General features: G+C 39.2%; 1 long non-coding RNA gene across 2 annotated transcripts in view; it reads left to right on the forward strand.

Annotated features, from left to right (window-relative positions):
- Positions 1–19,926, forward strand: part of LOC110148029 (uncharacterized) — a 47,808-nt gene that overhangs the window by 21,672 nt on the left and 6,210 nt on the right. The window contains exon 6 of one of the 2 annotated variants that reach the window (XR_011483483.1): positions 17,190–17,279. This is a non-coding gene — a long non-coding RNA (uncharacterized lncRNA). Of the gene's footprint in view, positions 1–13,130; positions 13,483–17,189; positions 17,280–19,926 lie in introns of those variants that run through there. The other variant, XR_011483484.1, reaches the window with a different exon arrangement.

A 19,926-nucleotide genomic window follows, 5' to 3' on the forward strand; every position in this document is an offset into this window, starting at 1 on the left:
GAACATGACCCAGAGGAAACATCAGCCTCTCTCTGAGTCCCCTAAACTCTATACATAGTTGTATGGAGTCCCCTAAACTCCATCCTTCTTACAACACTATTCAAGCTTATATTCTAACAGTGGGCTGGGACTAGGGTGAGGCTCATGAGTCACCCAGGCGTGGTGCCGGAGAAGACAATTGAGGAGACACTCACTGTTAGGGTCTAAGAGCAGAGTAATCAGTGGGATATTCATTTATTTTCATTCCTGCAGTAGGGTATCTCCTGGAGCAAATTCTGCTGTACTGGGGGCAGAGGAAACACACAAGAGGAAGAGAGAGGAGATGATCCTCTCCGACAAGGAAGAGAATAGAGTTGGGTGACTCCTAAAGGCCACGGGAGTCAGGCAGGCCCTACCCTTAGTTGCTGTTCAGTCTCTCAGTCATGTCTGACTCTTTGCAACCCCATGGACTGCAGCACCCCAGGCTTCCCTGTCATTCTTTATCTCCCTGAGTTTGCTCAAACTCATGTCCATTGAACTGATGATGCTATCCAACCCTCTCATCCTCTGTCGTCCCTTTCTCCTCCTGCCTTCAGTCTTTCCCAGCATCAGGGTCTTTTCTAATGAGTTGGCTCTTCCCATCAGGTGGCCAAAGTATTGGAGCTTCAGCTTCAGCTTCAGCATCAGTCCTTCTGAAGAATATTCAGGGTTGATTTCTTTTAGGATTGATTGGTTTGATCTCCTTGCTGTCCAAGGGACTCTCAAGAGTCTTCTCCAGCACCACAGTTTGAAAGCATCAGTTATTCAGTGCATAGCCTTTTTTATGATCCAACTCTCATATGACTACTGGAAAAATCAAAGCTTTGACACTATGGACTTTGGCAGCAAAATGATGTGTCTACTTTTTAATATGCTCTCTAGGTTTGTCATAGCTTTTCTTCCATGGAACAAGCATGTTCCACTCCTTTAAAGCATCTACTCTTAGCAGAGCCCTGCAAAATAGCAAGAGCGTGGCAGGCAGGGAGAGCTGTCCATTTATCTAGCAAATTGGTTTTGGGTAACAGGGTCCAGTGTTCTTGAGGATCCAGTGGCCTATGTGTGTCATGGAAATAGTGGGACTTCCAGACCTCAAGGAATAAGCTAGGAGTGAGCCACAGGCATCCGGGAATAATCTGTGTGGACCTAAGATAGTAGAGGGTCTCCTCATATGCTCTGGGCTTTGAAAAACCAAAAGACCTTTGCACAACAGGGGCAAAGCAGGGAGGGATCTTCAGAAATGCCCAAGACTGAACTTCCCAGATGCCCTGCAAGGTTAAAGCTTAGAGTAGTGTTTAATCTCCTTTCAAGAAGATAAAGAAAAACAACATTTATTGCACACATATCTCAGTTTGTGAGGCATGATTCATACCCAAATTATTTGTTTTCCTGACTGTCTCTATTACTGGACCATGAGTCCAGGGCAAAAACTCACACCCTTTTGTCTTTGCATTTTCAGCCTTTGCATGGTGGCTATTGCAAAGCAGGCCCTAAACAAATACTTGCTAAATGGCTGAATGAATAAATGAATCACTCAGTCATGCAGTTAATCAGTCTCTAAGGGCTCTTCATGCCATTTGATCCTATGAAGGAAATGAAAAAGTACCAGATCCTCCAATTCAATCTTTTATTTCAGAACGGAGCTGAAGTCCAGTCCTCCCCACCATGGAAAAAAAAAAAAAAAAAAATTGCCCAAGGCAGGGGGAGGGAGAAGGAAAGGTTGGTTACTAACTTGTAAAGGCTTCCTCTTCCTTTAGGTTTTTGATTTGGGAGGATGAATGAGTGAATTTTCCTGCTCTTTTATTTTGTGTAGCACTAGCTTCCTCCAGGCAATGTGAGAAATCAAAGAGTTAGCTGGGTACCCACATCAGAGAATTTGATTAAGGACTGTGGGAAGCTATCAGGGAATGCTGTTAGGGAAACAGTGCTACCCCTCTGTTTTTCTTCATGCCTACTGAAAACTCAGAACTTCACTAACCGGTTTTTCCAGGTGTGCTCATTCTGGAAGGCCATGACCTGGATAATTTGGCTGAGGAAACTTCTCATGATGATGTGGCTACCTGTGGTGTGCTTACCTGGTTTCCAGGCGCCAAGGACAACAGGATTCAAAATAATATTCTGTGGTAGTTAACATTCACAAGGTTTTTTTTGTGATTTCTTTCATGAGCGTTTGTTGTGACTTCTTTCCAGGAAAAAAAATATCTAAGAGCTATGTATCTGGAAAAATAGTCCTGGAGACAGTCAGGAAAAATGAACCAAAAAATAAATATACAAAACCTCTCGTGGAGTAAGTAAGCCATCAGGTTACTCCTCTTTCTCTTCCAAACCGCTTAAGACAATGGTCCACTATTAAATATAAGTTAATGGTCTGATATTAAATATAATTAGTTAAATTGGAAATTTGATAAAAACCAGTTTGTATCACAGGAATCATTGGTTTCCCCAAATCCTTGATGAACAGCGGCATTTCATCCTTCCTATTCCTAGGACTCCTAAGAGATCCCCTTTCCTCTCCTATCCAGCCTGGTTCAGCTCCTGATTAAATTCTTTTCTCTTAGACTAACAGGCTGGCTCTTCCTTCTCTATTCCAAAGGTTCTATACCCTATTAACTATCTGTAAGAACAGAAGCGTGTTAACTCTCCTAGGAGGTGAGACATAGAGTGTCCGGGAACCTCTATCACCTGAGGACTGTTTGGTTATCTTTCCTCTTCTTTCTTCTGTACCCCTTTTTGTGGTAAGACTCATCCCATCCTTGCTCCTTTTTGGTTCCTCTGGAGTTCAAAGGATTAGGCAATGGGGTTTGATTGCAATACTCTAGCCCCACCCAGGGGTCAGGACTCATGGCCAAGTTCCTCACAAGAGGTCACTGTGGCTGACTGCTCCTGGGCCGCTGAGGCTGCAGCTGCCTGATCTCAGACACACAAGGGCACTTCTGACTCTGCTGGCTGTAAGGTTAGTTTGGCCTGGTGACCACGTGGACGTTCCAATGACCAGGCAGCTCTCCTCTTTTCCTCCTGGGTTCAAGTCTGGAGACACAGATTTTGAAACCAAGAGAAACAGACTTGAGAAACCACAACAGAATTAGAGAGGAAAATGGTATAAAATTTACAGACTAGGAAAAAAAAAAAAATTGCCTCTGTAAGAATATGTTCTTGATTTCTGATAGAAATAGTGTATATCCATTACATCTGTGAACCAAATATTGACCCGATCATGGCTTTTAATGATAGTGTAAGGACAAGCTTATAATTCCTACATCAAGGAATGAAGTTAAATGAAATTAGATAAAAATAAAACTAGTATCTCTAACCTTAAAATTTTCCTGGTGCTCAAAGTTCACTTTCAAAGTTCAACAGCAGCTGGTCTACCTTCATGATCTTCACTAGAGGAACCTGCTTTCCCTCAAGTGTTAGCATTCTTGTGTTAAATTTGCTTCTCCTACATTATTTCTAGGCTGTCCAGTTTTGTCAAAGTAATCATGTGTTTTAAAGCTGCACATTGACTATGAATCTGTCTTATGTGATTCTTGATACACCTGTGTATTTAAATAGACACTTTGAAAATGTAAGGTTTTATTTACAATGTAAGGTTTTATTTACAATGTAAGTTTGGGCAAGTTCACCCTTGCACTTCCGTTGAAAGGAGCCTAATCAATTTATGATCTAACTTGCATCACTTCCTCATTGTCTTAAGATTCTCTGATTCAGAACTTGTGGGGAGAGCCTGAAGTTGTTTGGTGCTCAAAGCACCTTTTATTTTTTATGTAAAATATGCTCTGGTGCTCATGCGATTTTTAAATAGGTCCCAATATCTTGACATAAGCATGCTCCCAGACAACCCAGAACCTGTCATTTTATTCCATTTCATTCTTCAGTTTCTCCCAGGATCCATTTCAAACAAAAGAGTAAAAGTGATTATATAAATACGTTAGGTAAGGGGAAAGGAAGACAGAAATACTTATAAGTTGCAAACAGGAAGAAGAAATTAGGACAAATGGGGCTTTGGAAAGGCTGCAAACCTGTCTGTAAACAAACAGAGACTGCCCTGGAGAACCTTGATATTTGTCTTTGCTCTGATGGTGCATTGTGGTCTAGGAGTTTGACCAACTGGGAAGCCAAGACTTAGGTTCTCAGTTTTATTTCAGACTTGCTGTTCTGAGCTGAATAGCCTTGGACTGGCTGGCCTTGGTCAGGGCTTCTTGATCTGGCAGATATGTAGATTTCTCAACGTTTATAAGTAGAAAGGTTGCTGAGGGGTCAAGAACCTGGTTACAACTAAAGCAAGGCTATCATAGGCGAATGATCAATGCAAGGAGCTTGAGTTTTCACTTGCACATTTGGAGACAAACTCCAATCTTCTCTGCCCCATACATTGTGTTTGTATTCATGAGGTCCCTGATCATCCAGGCAGTTTGGAATGAGGTGGGGAATGTGTGTGAGGAGCAAAGAAAACCATCTTTTGACAGTCTAAGGTGGTTTTCTGTGCTTTGCACATCCTCTTTCCCCAGCACCAACCTCTGTTTAAACTTAGGAATTTATATCGCAGTGTAAGATTTTATAATTAGCATGACTAGTTATTTGTATTTTTTTCTCCAAATGATTGCATACTTGCATATTATAGAAAAGATATTCAAATATATCTAAAGTTCTCTTTAAAGGCAACCAAGTTTAAAGAAAGCCCCACTTCTATGAAAATTCCAACTCCTTAGAATGGTTTGGTTTACCCCAACTTGCTGATCAGTGAAACCCATAAATAGTTAAAAACCTCCAGCCCGTGATAAAGAGGAAGTAAAATAGACTTATCTCATGACCCCAAAACACATCAAAAAACTGCAAAATAATTAATTTTTTTTTTTTACTTGGCATTTCAACAAAATATTTTAGACTGAAAATTTTATTTCTGAATTGGGTTTTCATCTCAATGTTGGAGTCAAATGAATTTGGAAATAATCATGCTTTCTTTGATTTCAAAATGCAGGCTTTAATAAGAAAATTACTGCTTTTGTTTTTTAAATCATGCAATCACTCAAGAGGAATGGATTCAAAATTATTGCGATTAAGCCTATGAACAATTTACAAAATATAAAAGCTAATTCTTTAGAATAAATATCCCATTCTTAGTAAGTTTTTTTTTTTCCTTTTTCTTTTAATGTTGAGCATTGTTTTCTTTTTAGAGCTCTTTTCTAGCTCTCAGAGCCTAAAAATATGATCTGAACCAACAGCAACTTTTCCCCTCTTCTTTCTTCCTTCTCTTCCCCTTCCTTCCCATCATTCTGGTTTTTATCTCCCTTTCCCTGACCTTTTTCTCCCCAACATGTTTCAATACCTACTGTGTACCTGCCACATTGATGCTGAGTGCCTTGGATTTAAAGGTGAAAAAAATCCAGGTTCTTCAGAGAGCAGGTCAGGGGGACAGAGGGCAGCAAACTCCATTTCCCTGTGCCAGAAAGTGTTGAGAACTCAGGTCAGACACCAGGATGCAGGAGAGAGCTTCTCAGAGGAGGTGAGCTTTGCACTAATACTAAAAGACAAGTAGTGATTAGCCAGGGCTTCCCAGGTGGCGCAGAGGTAAAGAATCTGCCTGCCAATTCAAAAGACACAAGAGACATGGGTTAGATCGCTGGTTGGGAAGATCCCCTGGAAGAGGAAATGGCAACCTGCTCCAGTATTCTTGCATGGAAAATTCCACTGACAGAGGCGCCTAGAGGGCTACAGTCCATGGAATCACAAAGAGTCGGACACTACTGAGCAATGGGCAGCAGAACAGTGATTAACCAGGGACTTGAAGAGCATGAATGCTGGGAACAGCATACCCAAAAGTGCAGAAACAGGATGCTGGTTGACACCTCTAATTCATTTGGGGTGGAAGGGAAGGGGTTGAAAAATGAGAGGAAGAGATGAAGCTGGAGTCTGAGGTAGGATCAGGGGCTTTTTATGTCTGGCTATGGAACCTGGATTTATTCCTGTGGGTACATGGGAGCCACAGAAGGTGATTAGCTAGAAGAATATCAGGACCAGATTTGCATTTTAGAAAGAAAGATGACCTGGTTTCCTTCTAGAGGTCTCAAGAAGTTAGGTGTTGAAATTAAGAGGTTTTGGGAGATACCGTGTCATATGAATGTGAATTTTATTTCAGAATCAACCTGGACCCATGCATGCATTCATGCAGCAAGGCTTTAATTAAACATCTGTTTTCCACAAGGCCCCCAGCTCAGTGCTGTAGCAAAAACCAAACTTTTAAGACACAGTCACTGCAGTGCTCCCAGCATCCCTCTTGAATACCGTATTTTGATGAAGCAAGCTTGGTCCTGCCTCAATCTCCCCAGCGAATCCCCATGCACTAACACCCATTTTGTGTAGAGTTTAATTCCACTATTCTAAAACTGCCTTTTTTGGTTGTTGTTTTGAAATGCAACAGCTCCGATAAGTTTAATAGCATCTATTCTTCCTCTTTCTTAAGAAATATTTTCAGTGTCAACGACATCTCCCCTCGTACTCACCATTGGCAAAAACGGTAACAAAACGAAGAGCAAAATTTAAGGCTTGTAAATCTGCACAATTCCCCAATCTAGGTGGATGAATTTCCTTCATTTCCAAGAGAGTTCAAAGTGCTACAAGTTAATTTAAAAGAAAAAAAAAAAGCTGGTTGAACATTCTCACTCTAATTCCACTTGTAGGAAATAAAGGAGGATAGAAATTAACACCTATCTCAGTGGAGTGTTCTGAGAAATCACTGTGTGAAAAGGCAAGAGCGTGATCTCAATCAGAACCCTCTGCAACAAGATTTTGGAACCAAATATAGCTCCTATCACAGTCTTGGCTTGTAAGTGGAAACAATCGATCTTACAATTAAATTTCTGGGGCTTCTAGATGAAAAAAAAAATCCCAAATAATCTTCATTTATATCTTACACCAATTTCCTGAGGTTTTAGAAATTACAGAACTTGCCTATTATACCATCTTTTCTAAGGACACTTGTACAAAGTAATTTCACTTTCAAAAATTAGAAAAACTTTATAATGACATTGTTTAAGGTAAAAGTGAAAAATGACTTGGAAAGACAGTAACACTGGAAACAAGACCACGAGCTGAACAAAATGGGTATCACACAAGGAACAGCAACAGAAAGCTAAATGTAGAACTTGTGGCTCATATCTTAATGCAAGATTAATACATATTATTGTAATTAATGTAATATAATGCAAGAAACATATACATTTATTCATAATTATTGACTAATGATAATTTGCTGTGGAATGATTGAACCAGAACTAATTTTTGTTCTGTTCATTTTAGCACTATAATCTGATATTATAAAGATTTCTATACTAAAATTTAATATGGTCAGAATTTAGGCAGTATTAATGTCTGATTATATAGCCACACAGTGTACATATTATGGATGCAATGCAATGCATGCATGTGAAGTTGCATCTGACTCTTTTGTTAACCCATGAACTGTAACCCGCCAGGCTCCTCGGTCCATGGAATTTTCCAGGCAAGAATACCAGAACATGAAAGTGAAAGTCATTCAGTCATGTCTGACTCTTTACAACCCCATAGACTATACAGTCCATGGAATTCTCCAGGCCAGGATCCTGGAGTGGCTACTAGAGTAGCCTTTCCCTTCTCCAGGGGATCTTTCCAACCCAGGGATCAAAGCCAGGTCTCCCTCATTGCTGGTGGATTCTTTACCAGCTGAGCCACAAGGGAAGCCCAAGAATACTGGAGTGAGTTGTTATTTCCTTGTCCACACATTATGGATACTATAAACAAATTGAACACAAAAATTTCTGAAATGGATTTTGATTAAAAAAAAAAATTATCCATAGAGGGGCTTTCCAAGATGTTCTAGAGGTAAAGAACCCACCTGATAATGCAGGAGACATAAGAAATGTGGGTTTGATCCCTTTGTCGGGAAGATCCCTGGGAGAAGGAAATGGCAACCCACTCCAATATTCTTGATTGGAGAATCCCATGGACAGAGGAGCCTAGTGGGCTATAGTCTATGCGGTCACAGAGTTGGACAATACCAATTGGTATGTGTGTGTGTGTGTATATATATATATATATATATATACACCAATTTTGCATAATAAGTAGTTCAAATCATTTTGAATCACCAGTTGCTAATAGAAGAAGTTTATTTTATGAGGAAAATAGGATTCTGTCTATATCCTAGAAGAAATTGTCAAAAATTATAATGGAGACTGAAGAACCTATAAAAAATATGAAGAGGAAGCTGACAGCTCTCAAGGAATCTTCAAACTGCTTGAGGTTTATTTACTTGGCCCACCCACAAGGACAGGGAATCTTCATTGCTTTCCAGATTCTTCTGCACAGGACATTTGGTGCTACAGGACAAATGAAACCAAAACAGTGCTAGAAGTGGAAAATAAATATCAAGGAAATTGTAGAAACATAAAACCACTGGTGCTCTTCTTAGTGTCCAGACTCTTGACCTCCCAGTGGGCTTCCCAAGTGGCAGGTGGTAAAAGAATCTGCCTATCAGTGCAGAAGACATGAGTTCAATTCCTGGGTCTGGAAGGTCCCCTGGAGAAGGGAATGGTAACTCACTCCAGTGTTCTTGCCTGGAAAATCCCATGGACAGAGGAGACTGTGGGGTTACACTCCATGGGGTCACAAAGAAATGGAAACAACCCAGCACCACACAGTGGCAGCAGACACTTGACCTCAAATCTTGCCTCCACTAATAACTAGCTTTGAGACCTTGAAGATGGCCGCCATTTTCTCTGGACCTCAGCTTACTTACATGTTAAATGTAGGCAATGATTTTCCTCCTATATGCTTTACCAATTGTGAATAACAAAGAAACAGTGAGATAAGAAACATATAAGAATGTATCCAATTATAAAGTGGGTGTGGAAATTTTGCTGGACCTTTCTCCTCCAGCAGTTTCTTACTAGGTACTGAGAAAATACACAGGTTTGTCCAAGAATAACTCAAACAGAACATTGTTGAAACACATATTTCAAAAACAATTCTTTAATCACTAGAGGATACATTTTTCCCTTGATTGAGAAAGATCTACTGTATCTTTGATAGTAGTCTATTCAGATATTAGTCTATATAGATATTCAAGGATAATTATGGCCCCTTTCCATGTTCCAGAAGGCTCAAAGACTTAGCATTTCAGTAAATCCATAAACTGGTAACTTCTGTCTTATAAAGTTCCAGTTTAGAGTTCATGATCTTTTCACCTGCAATGTTGATCTCATATATTACAGGCTCCCTGAGTATACAAACTTTTTGTTAGATCAGGCCTTCCAACGTCTAACCTAGAGTCACCAGAGTTATATTGAAACTGAACACTGATAAAATGGTACTCAACTTAAAAACTTTATTCAGTTCAGGTTAGTGCAATTTGGCAAACAATGACTTAGGATTAATGCTGAGTCAGGCACTGTTCTAGGTAGAGGGCTGTTCAACAAGGATTTATTTACATAATACCCTCAGCCCTCCTGTGAGATACTATCCAAACCCATGCAATGGCATTTGGGCTTTAAAAAGAAAATCTGCTGCCAATCTAATAAACTAACCATGTGAAAAAATAATTTTGAAAAAGTGGAGAAATTCAATATGGCCAGTTATTAGATGGTTCATGGTAGTGGTTTAGTCACTAAGTCGTTATCTGACTCCTGCAACACCATGGACTGTAGCCTGCCAGGATCCTCTGTCCATGGGATACTCCAGGCAAGCATACTGAAGTGGGTTGCCACTTTCTTCTTCAGATGGTCCTTAATTAACATCAATTTTGTTTGTGATAAGACAATGCCCATTTTTTGAGAGATACATAACAAAGTCAGAGGAGGTGACTGATATATGCCTGGGATATATTAAAAAACTCAGAAAGAAAAGAAAAAGTGGAAAAAAAATATAAGGTAGATGAAACACATATACTCAAATTCTGAGAACTGTTAAATCTAGATTAATGGCATTTGAGGGGTTATTTATTATTTTTTTTCTCTTTTGTGAATGTTTGGGATTTTTCACATTAGATATATTTTAAAAATTGGTTGCCCAGACTTCTAGCTTTTTTTGTTTCCCTTCTCTACCTTGCTTTCAGCACCAGGGCTATACACTGAAATATGCATCTCAAGTGGTATGTCCTATCTCCAGTCCTGCATCCAATTCAAGGGCATCCCTGAAGGCCTCGGGTCACCTCTGCTGAGAGGCCTTTGTCTAGTTGCTCAGATAAAACCAGTGGTTTCCTCCATCTCTGGGCACTCTCAGGACTTGACTCATAGTTCTATTATGGTATTACACAATTTTATTACATGTAACTGTTCCTTGTCTCTTTCTTCAGCTGGAGTGGAAACTCCTTAAGATTAAGCTTGTGTCTTCGTTGTCTTTCTTTCCCCTTATTTATCACAGAGTCTGCTCTGCATAAATACCTGCAAAGGGAGAATTATCCATCTTCCTAGGACCTAGTGTATAACACACAGTCATTTCGTATCCTCAATAAGGATAACCTCAAAAGACCATTTTGGGGACTAAACTGTGCAAGTCATATTTTGACCATAGAAATATGGAGCTATGCAAAACTTGTGTATTTGTTGTCTTAGCCTCGTTACTGGAGCAGTTTCAGAAGCCTACTCGTTCATTTCAGGTATGAGGCATTTGATTGACCCGAGTTAGCAGGGACACATCTTGGAGAACACTGAATAACTAGGTCTCATTCTGGTGCGATGCACACTCTTACTATCCACAAAGTGCTTTTAATTTACCAGGAAGTCTTTTGACAAAGCTTTTCTCCCTTTTGGGGCTTCTCTGGTGGCTCAGAAGGTAAAGAATCTGCCTACAATGCAAGAGACATGGGTTCAATCTCTGGTTTGGAAAGTTCCCCTGGCAAAGGAAATGGCAACCCAGACTGAGCGACTAACACTTTCGCCCTTGGAGGAAGTGTGGGTGGGGGTGCTGGTGATGCAGGTCAGAGAAGCAAAAAAAAGACACTCCCCGCTAAGCAGTAGACTTCTTCTGTGCTGTTACAATGCAATACAGTACAATCTCATTAGATTAAGCAGATTTGCTTTTTATATTGACTTTTCATAGAGATAGATTCTACAAATTTTTGTGAAAAGCAGTGTCCCAGGGTCAAAACAAACATGTGACACTTTTCTAGTGGCAAACGCTCTGTATAAATTTAGACTTTGCTGAAATGACTAGCTATCATGCAATCCAATCTTAACGGGCTTTTAAAAATCAACAAGAAAAATATATTTTATGAGTTTGACTTGGTTGTTAGAGCCCCATCTATGTGCATGATTTACTTGGGCACGTGGCATGTGTTTTGAAAAGTCAGCCTCCCTTAGGAATTACACTCTTAAGATACTTGCTTAGAGATATTTAAGCTGTCAGTTACAAGAGGCTTGAGCCAGAAACGGGCAAGTCTGGGTTAAATGCAGTTGTTATTTAGCCTTTCTGTGTATGTTTGACAGTTGTGGTCAAATATATAGGTGTCATCTCCCTCAAGTAATCTTTACCATCTGTTGCCTCAGCTCATCTTAGGGTTCATAATTTTGTTGTTTCTCTTAGGACCAAGTTGAGAGTATAACGTTAAGCTTAATATAGACTTGTTAGCAGGCTTCTATTTTTTTTTTTCCCCAGTCTAACCATGTGTGCTTGTCCAAAGAAGGCTACGCAGTATTTTATAGTATTTGATCACAGATTGTGAATTCCAACTTTGCTTGTTTCCTTTGCCGGCACTGAAGTTGTATCTTCTTTGTTCCTTTGATTTGCAAAGTAATGATGGTGGCTGAGCATCCAGTAAAGAACTCATCTTTTCTGGAGCAATTTCTTAAATAAGGATTTTAAAAATTATTATTATAAAAACCAAAGGAAATTGCACCATATAGTTTTTTTCAAGGCAAAACTCATTAGACATGATCAAGCATTCCTTCATACTAAAGACTGAACACACATAATAAATATAATTGGGGGTAAATTTGCTTTAGGGTAAGAATGAAGACTTGAGCTGCTGTATAGAATAATGTGCCTTTGAGTTGGAGTCTTGAACCACCACCATAGGTTTAAGGCAATTAAATCTTTTTTGTTACATTTAAGCCCCATTTTCATGGGAGTATAAACTGTATATTTGTTGTGAGACTTATTTATGGATTTGTATAGCAGGGTAATCTTTATTATTCAAATCACTGTTCCTTACTTTTATGGGAACACGTGTCTTTGTAATAGTGATTCTGAGGTCCATTACAAAGACACATGGTTAAATTATTCCCTCTGTGGGACAAGAGTGTGTGGTACCTTGTATTTGGAGTTTTGTGGTTCTTGGGGATGTATTGTAGTTTTATTATAATGTTGACCCATAAATAAATAAATCAATGAATTTAAAAATATAATAACTCATGGACTTCTCAGGTGGTGCTAGTGGTAAATAACAAGCCCGCTGATGAAGGAGATGAAAGAGATGCAGGTTCAATTCCTGGGTCAGGAAAATCCCCTGGAGGAGGGCATGGCAGCCCACTCTGATATTCTTGCCTGGAGAATCCCATGGACAGAGGAGCCTGGTGGGCTACAGTCCATGGGGTCACAAAGAGTCAGACATGACTAGGTGACTTAGCATGCACATGGTGTTGGCTGTGCTCTACTTGGCTATGTAAGCTGTGAAATTAAACAGCAGAATTAGCATTCACACTCTCTGTTCATGAATAAGATTCTTTTAATGACAGTGTATTTAGGCACAGATAGAGGGGAGTTTAATTATTGATCGAGTTTCTTTTCCTGAACAGAATACATAGAATGTTCTTTCAAAATCCAACAAAAATCACAGGACATACACTCTTAATATATGATGTAAATTGGGTGTGTGGCATCCTTGGGATGCAATGAAAATAGTGACAAGTAAACAATAAAACAATAGCAAATCAATTTAGCAAAACCAGAAAGTGGAAAGCATTTGATGAGACACAACTTCCACAAAGAAACCGTGAGGTGCTGACAGAACTCTTATATAACCTTCAATGCCGGAAGGGCCGTTGTCATAGTTGTTCCTGGAAATCTTGAGGTTTTATTTTTCCTAATCACCTACAATATTGTGCAAACAGCATTGACTAATTTATATTGTGTTTCCTCTTAAGGCTGACTCAGGTTCAGTTCTCAAAGGGGTGCAGCAGAGCAGCATGTAGGAGGCATATGCAAAGAAGCTTCCAGATGCAGGACAGAACGTGGCCTCAGGAAGGTCATGCGGGTCAAGCTGATTACCTCCTCCAGCGCTGGCAAGCAGAGGGCTCAGCTGGGTTACCCAAGTTCACAGGAGCTGTTGACATTCAGCTGCAGCGCTCACTCCTTACTGATGGGCAGGAGACAGTCTGGGCCTCTGGTTAACTCTTCCGTGCCCTGTTTCAAGATTGCACCGAGGTCAAAAAAGAACCTGTGACTTCACCTCAGCTTATTCCTGGTTGTATTGAAGAAATAAACCCATTAAACCAATATCTAATATACCTCTCACAAACGATGGTGACAATCCACTTAATCATTTTGAAGATTCTGGATAAGACATGAGTAAATGTGTTTGTCACGTAATTCTCCATCATGCAGTTCATGTTTATTTCTGGGGAGGGTAGGAGTGGGGTAAGGTTTACCATTTTAATTTTCATTTTTCATTCAGAAATTCCCACTTTGTCTTTAATAAAGAAGATATGGTTTTTTAAAAAGATAATAACAAAAGGTGCGTGTTTCCTCTGAGTTGTTCATGTTAAATGAACCTCAGGGAAAACCTTCATACCTCAGGGAAAAACTTTAGCTGAGACTCGGAGTTTCAGGGAAACTCTCAGTTAAGTTACAGACTCTGAGCTCTATGCTAAGCCAGTTCCTTCAAGTTCTGATCTCTTGTTGACACATTATGGTCTTCTAGAAGTGACTTAACCATCTGCTTCTATAAACTCATTTGTAAATTGGGAATGACAATTAATCCATGAAACCTCTCTCTCTGATAGCAGTGGGAAGATTGACCTACTGTCTAATCCTACGGCCTCTAAATTATCTTTATCATCAGTAGCTCTCTGTTCACCAGCATTCTACTGGTCCTGAAACTGAATCAGTGGTTCTCTTTTATTCCTAATTAAAATGGTTTAGGATCTATATACAATGGAGGCCCATTTTTATTCAACTACTTAAAAATGTCTTAACTTTGTTAAGGGTAAAGCATTTGTGAGGCCAAAGCCCTACCCTTAAGAAGCATGTTGTTTAGCCAGAAGACAGAGCGTTACAACACGATGTGGTCAATTCTGGAAAATCCAAATGAATGATTCAGACTCCAGGTGGATCGGGGGAGGTAGGAATTACCCTGTTTGGTTTCAGACTCTGTCAGATGGCCTAGCTAACTGCCAAATCTCCATTTGACCTGAGGAAATAAACAAGACTACTTATATAGTTTCTCTCAGTCATGATTTTAATCCCCAAGGCAGAGATCCCTAGGTTTACCTCTTTCTGTAACATTTGACACAGTTGACAATTTTCTCTATTATAGAGGTTCCGGGAGCTATGTCAGTTTTAGTGTTTGAATTTAGTGTGAATAAAGTAAATTGAATGATGCTGGTCCTGAATAAGTATTAGCTTTCTACCTTTCTGTCTCCAAACTCTTCCACTTGATTTCAGTCACCCCCCTATATCTTCAGGCATTTTCCAAATCTTTCACACTAATGCCCAGCCCTCTTTTGAGCTCCAGCTCCATTTCTGCACTTACCGCTCTGCCTTTCCCCTCCTGTATCCCAGTATCATTTTTAACTTACAAGTCTGTAGTAACATGTTTCCTCAAACAAGCTTCTTTCCTGACTTCTTTTTTTGTAGCATACAAAGTCATCATTCACCTTGTTAACCAGCCTTTCAGCTTCAGAGTTCTCTTTGATTTCTCCTTTGGCTTTCCCACACAATTTGTCTCCCATCATCTAAATCTGATCTTCAGGCTTTCCTTAATTTATTTGTACATACCTGTCATCAGAAAATCTTCTTGAAACAAAACTGTCATTCTCTCACTCATCTGTCACACCCTTGAGGACCACAGGGCAAACTCCACACTCCTGAATGTTACGTTGAAACTTTGTAATGCCTTCTATCAGCCTTATTACTAATGATACCCACCACTGTCTTTATTAGCACCCTCCAGAGTTATTCCAGCCCTGAAATGCTCTGTATAGTACCTCCTTCTCTTCCCATCTACACTTGCCTTCTCTGCAATCAATACCCTACACTTGTTCAACATCTTATTCAGGTGGCCATAAAACCGGCACCGATTCCTCTTGCAAACAATCTACCTTCTGATATATAGTGCTTAAGTTCTGCTTTTCTGAAGGAACTTCATATTTACTATGTTACAAAACAAAAATTCAACTGGGTAAATTTTAAAGATTTTTTTTTTTACTTTATTCGATGATTTGCAGTTGGGCAACATTCCAGCTAGCAAATAGAAAGGAGCTCCGAGTAGATGTATGAAATGGAAGACTTTGGGAGGCAGAAGGGGTGAAAGTTACTAGCAAAAAGTAGATTGTTGTGGCAAGGTCACCTTCCTTTAGGAGGCAGCAGGATCTATCAGAAAGGTTACCTCACTTGTGCTGACCAGGTCATTTCAGACTGACTTAAGATTCCACTCCTGGAGAGCCTGAAACTGTAATCAAGTTAGGTATTAAGTCCTGGCTTGGTGATGTGGACTTAGCAGAAACGACTCCATTTGGGACATGTTGTCTCATTTAAATAACTATCAGGACCACATTGGTGGTGGCTTAATTGCTCAGCCGTGTCTGACTGTGACCCCATGGACTGTAGCCCACCAGGCTCCTCTGTCCATGGTATTTCTCAGGGAAGGATACTAAGTGGGTACCCATTTCCTTCTCCAGGGGATCTTCTTGACTCAGGGACTGAATCTGGGTCTCCTGTATTGCAGGCACATTCTTGACTAAGTCACCAGGAAAGGCCATAAGTACTTATTAATTCACCCTACTTCTATGCTCTAAGAAGATAGAGGATATTGTGTCTTCTTGATGTTTGAATCTTCATCAGCACCTAGCACAATGCTTTTTAAATAATCGATAATTAATAATTCTATTGTAAAAACAACATGAGTAAAATAGAACTAAAAACTATCTTTTCCTGAGTAGTTTGAAATATTAAAAAATTTTTGAACATGAAAATGGTAATAAAATCCATTCTAGTTCATCATTATCTGTATTCAAATTTCAAGAGGATGACGAAAAACTAAATCTATTTTTTGACCTATAGAGCTAAGGACAACAGATGGCTTATAAACTAAGATTAAAATTAAAATGTGAAGAATTAATATCATCAAGAGTGAACATCCCATTGGATTGCAAGTAGAATGGGAAAAGTCAAATAATGTAATCAGACCGTTCTCATTTGGCTCTCAATTAATAACTAGAAGTTACAAAGTTCTGCTCAGGAATATTAATAGCAATGTCCAAGCAGGAATTTCTATGATTTCATCTATGCAAAAAATCTAAGGGAAATAAATGAAATAGAAAGAGTAATTTCTGGGAAAATATGGATAATTTATTATCATATTATGGTGAAGCAATTAACAAATTAAATATTAGTATGTTAAATACTAAAATAACAATATTTTATATCATTATATATAAAAAGAAAGACTTGTTTGTGTGGCTTGTGGCAGAGTGTACAAGAAGGGTATGAAGCTATTGAAGAGGATACAAAACTACCTTTTTGAGAAGGAACAGTGACAAATTTGGTAATATGGTAAAATCACTGTTGTGAAAAATACTTCTGAAAGACCTACTACACAGATGCACATTTTTCCTATCTGAAAAGAGAAGAAGAAAATTGAATTTTGTCTAATCACTGCTTTTAACCTCTAGGGTTGAGTCTGTCACTCCTTGGTCATTAGAAATGCATTCTTTTTCTGCCAATGTTCTTGACTTAAAATTGTGGTATTCCTATTGGGTATTTTCCTTCCTCTGACAAGTAACTTTTTATTACTGCTTTTATTCAGAAATGAAGAGTTCCTCTTTAAAACTGTTATAGATCAACATATAGGTATGAGATGGTGGCACTTTTCTTGACCCCATGATGTGACTTTCTCATGAGAACACTGAACCATTGTTGGTATGTCAGGTTGTTTTCTGTCCTATACTTTCACCTGCAGTTTGATCCATGATTTTTCTCAACAGGGGTGACCTCTCAACAGAGGAGGCTGATCTGTCTGCCCTCTGGTTTCCCAGAAGATCATAATCATGCTGCAGTTGAAATTGTGCTTCAAGGTAACTTGATGTCATCACTTTCTGGACTGCTTATAGTCATCTCAGTATGACAAATGCACCCTTTATGTTACATCTTGAAAATCTGGCATCATCCATTCTTCCTACATCTTCCTTTCAATGCAGACAAGTTACAATAAGCATGTCTTCAATGCCAGTATGTAGGAGAAAGTATTAAATCGCCTGTGAGCAGTTTGTGTTTCAACAAGCCCTCCTGGTGATTTTGAAATATGCTAAGTTTGAGAGGCACTAGTTTAGGTAATAAACAGTAACTGCTGGAACAGAAATCCCCCAGAGCTCACAACAAAGTCTCCTTTCTTGCTCACATTACAGTCCAATATGGGTGAGACAGGTGCCCTCTGTCTTGTAGCTAAGACATCTTAAACACTTGGCTTTCAAGTTGCTGAGGGAGGAAAAGAGGTCTGAAAGGTTGCTTGGGAAGGGTTTATGGGTCAGGCTTTGGATTAGCGTATATTACATCTGCCCACATCTTGTCTGCAAGAGTCTAGTCAGTTAATTGCAACATCCAGCCAAGAAGGCTAGGGAATGTAGAGGAGCACATGGTTGTTTGTGGGAGTTAACAGTTGGCCACAAGCAGGAGCAGAGAAACAGTATATTACATCCATCAGCAGATAAGTTGTTCTAATTTTTTCTTTTATTTATAGGTGGTACTAACAGTAAAGAACCCCCCTGACATCCAGGTTCGATGCATGAGACAGGGCATTCAGGGCCAATGCACTGGGATGACCCTGAGGGGTGGGATGGGGCTACACATGTACATCCATGGCTGATTCATGTCAATGTATGGCAAAAACCACTACAACATTGTAAAGTAATTAGCCTCCAATTAAAATAAATAAATTAATTAAAAAACAAACAGAAAAGAACTCCCTGGCAATGCAGGTAGACATAAGAGACAAGGGTACGATCCCAGGGTTGGGAAGATTCCCTGGAGGAGGCCACGGCAACCCACTCCACTATTCTTGCCTGGAGAATTCAAGGGACAGAGAAGACTAGCAGGCTACAGTCCATGGGGTCTCAAGAAGTCAGACACAACTAAAATGACTGAGCATGCACATAGCATCTATGGGCTCCTGGCACCGAACTATTACCTTGAAAGTTATCTTCCAACTTGTGTTTGACCCTTCTTCTAAACTAGGGTCTGTTTATTCCTCCCAGAGCTTTGTCTCTGAACCAGTTTGTGGCCGGGCACAGATAAGATGTAGATATTGACATACGCAGACAAAAAAACACACATAGAAAAGTAAACACAAATAGACAATCAGACATAAAAATGAAAAGGCTGGTTCAAGCTGTACTGAAGTGTAGAAATGAAAGATTATTGTCTTCCAAACTATACTCTTCCCACTTCCGCAGAAGAACAAAACTTGAACCATGTGTGGTTCGTCTGGTGTTTAACTTCTTAACTCTCAACGAGGATCATGAACTTCAGTCTCACAGACCAGGCAGCAAAGTAAACACATTAAGCAGGGCATAAGGAACACAGGTGCAGGGCTGAGGAATGTGCTCAGTGGCAAAGCACAAGCTCCATCCAAGGGAGGCCCGTTTGTCGGCTCTGGTTATTTGCTCCCAAGCAGAAATGCAACTTCAGCGCTGCTAGATCTTTCTTCCACTTTTTTTTCTCAAGAAAAATGGGAAGCATGAATGTTTTGGATATGTTTCTTAATTTTTACAAACATTTAATGGGAAATAAAAAATAAAAAAGGCCTCTTTTGTGGAATTTGCTTGTGGGCTACCAATTTGCAATTCCTGCGTTAAATTGTATGTTTATACCTCCATTTTACATTAACACCTTCAATTGTTTAACAAATGTAAAGCCCCAAATTTACAACTGAAAATATCTCTTTACTTTTTCACTTGAAGGGTGATGAATTTGCCAAGCTTATACTCTATTTCCAGTTGATTTCCACTCCCTTAATATTGTACTAGTCATGTTATTACCAAACTGTGTATTTGTTTATCAAAGTTGACATGCATTAACTCCTTAAGTCCCAATATTAAGATAAAAAAATTAGTGCTTCTCCACATCTTTCTTCCTCCTTTCCTCCATATTTTCTTAGCTCTGTTAGCTGTGCCATTATTTTTTACATTGACCAAATTCATGTTATTTAAGTTATGTATTATCAGTATAATTAATTAACTATATAACCTTTTGCCTATTTTATATTTTAAAATTCAGAACCAATAAATGTTTTCAGTATTATAATTACAGTAATTATTAATCACCACAGAACTAGGTAGAATGATATAATCCTGTTTCACCTAGCCTTATCCATGTGACAAATAACACTCCAAGAGTGAAAGTCAAGGGGTTCTCTTTCCTTCCACATCATGAGGAGTTCAAAATCATCCCATATTGCACCTTTCTTTGTATTTTTCGAGGCTTCCTCACATAAATCTTTTCTTTTCCTTGAGTTTTCCATCTTCTTTTCATTGACCTTATTGAAAGAAGAAACTTGATCTTTTATTTCAGCCTCAGGATAATCCTGCCTTTCAAGTTTACAACATGTTGAGGTTAATCCTTTTGTTCTTAAAAACACTGTGGTTAGAACCCTTGATATTCATGTTCCAATTCTGACCATTTTTCTTCTCACGTGCCACAGAGCCCACTCTGAGGGGATTTCTTTTC

The sequence above is a fragment of the Odocoileus virginianus genome, chromosome 25 (genome assembly GCF_023699985.2).
Source record: "Odocoileus virginianus isolate 20LAN1187 ecotype Illinois chromosome 25, Ovbor_1.2, whole genome shotgun sequence".
Taxonomy (NCBI): Eukaryota; Metazoa; Chordata; class Mammalia; order Artiodactyla; family Cervidae; genus Odocoileus; species Odocoileus virginianus.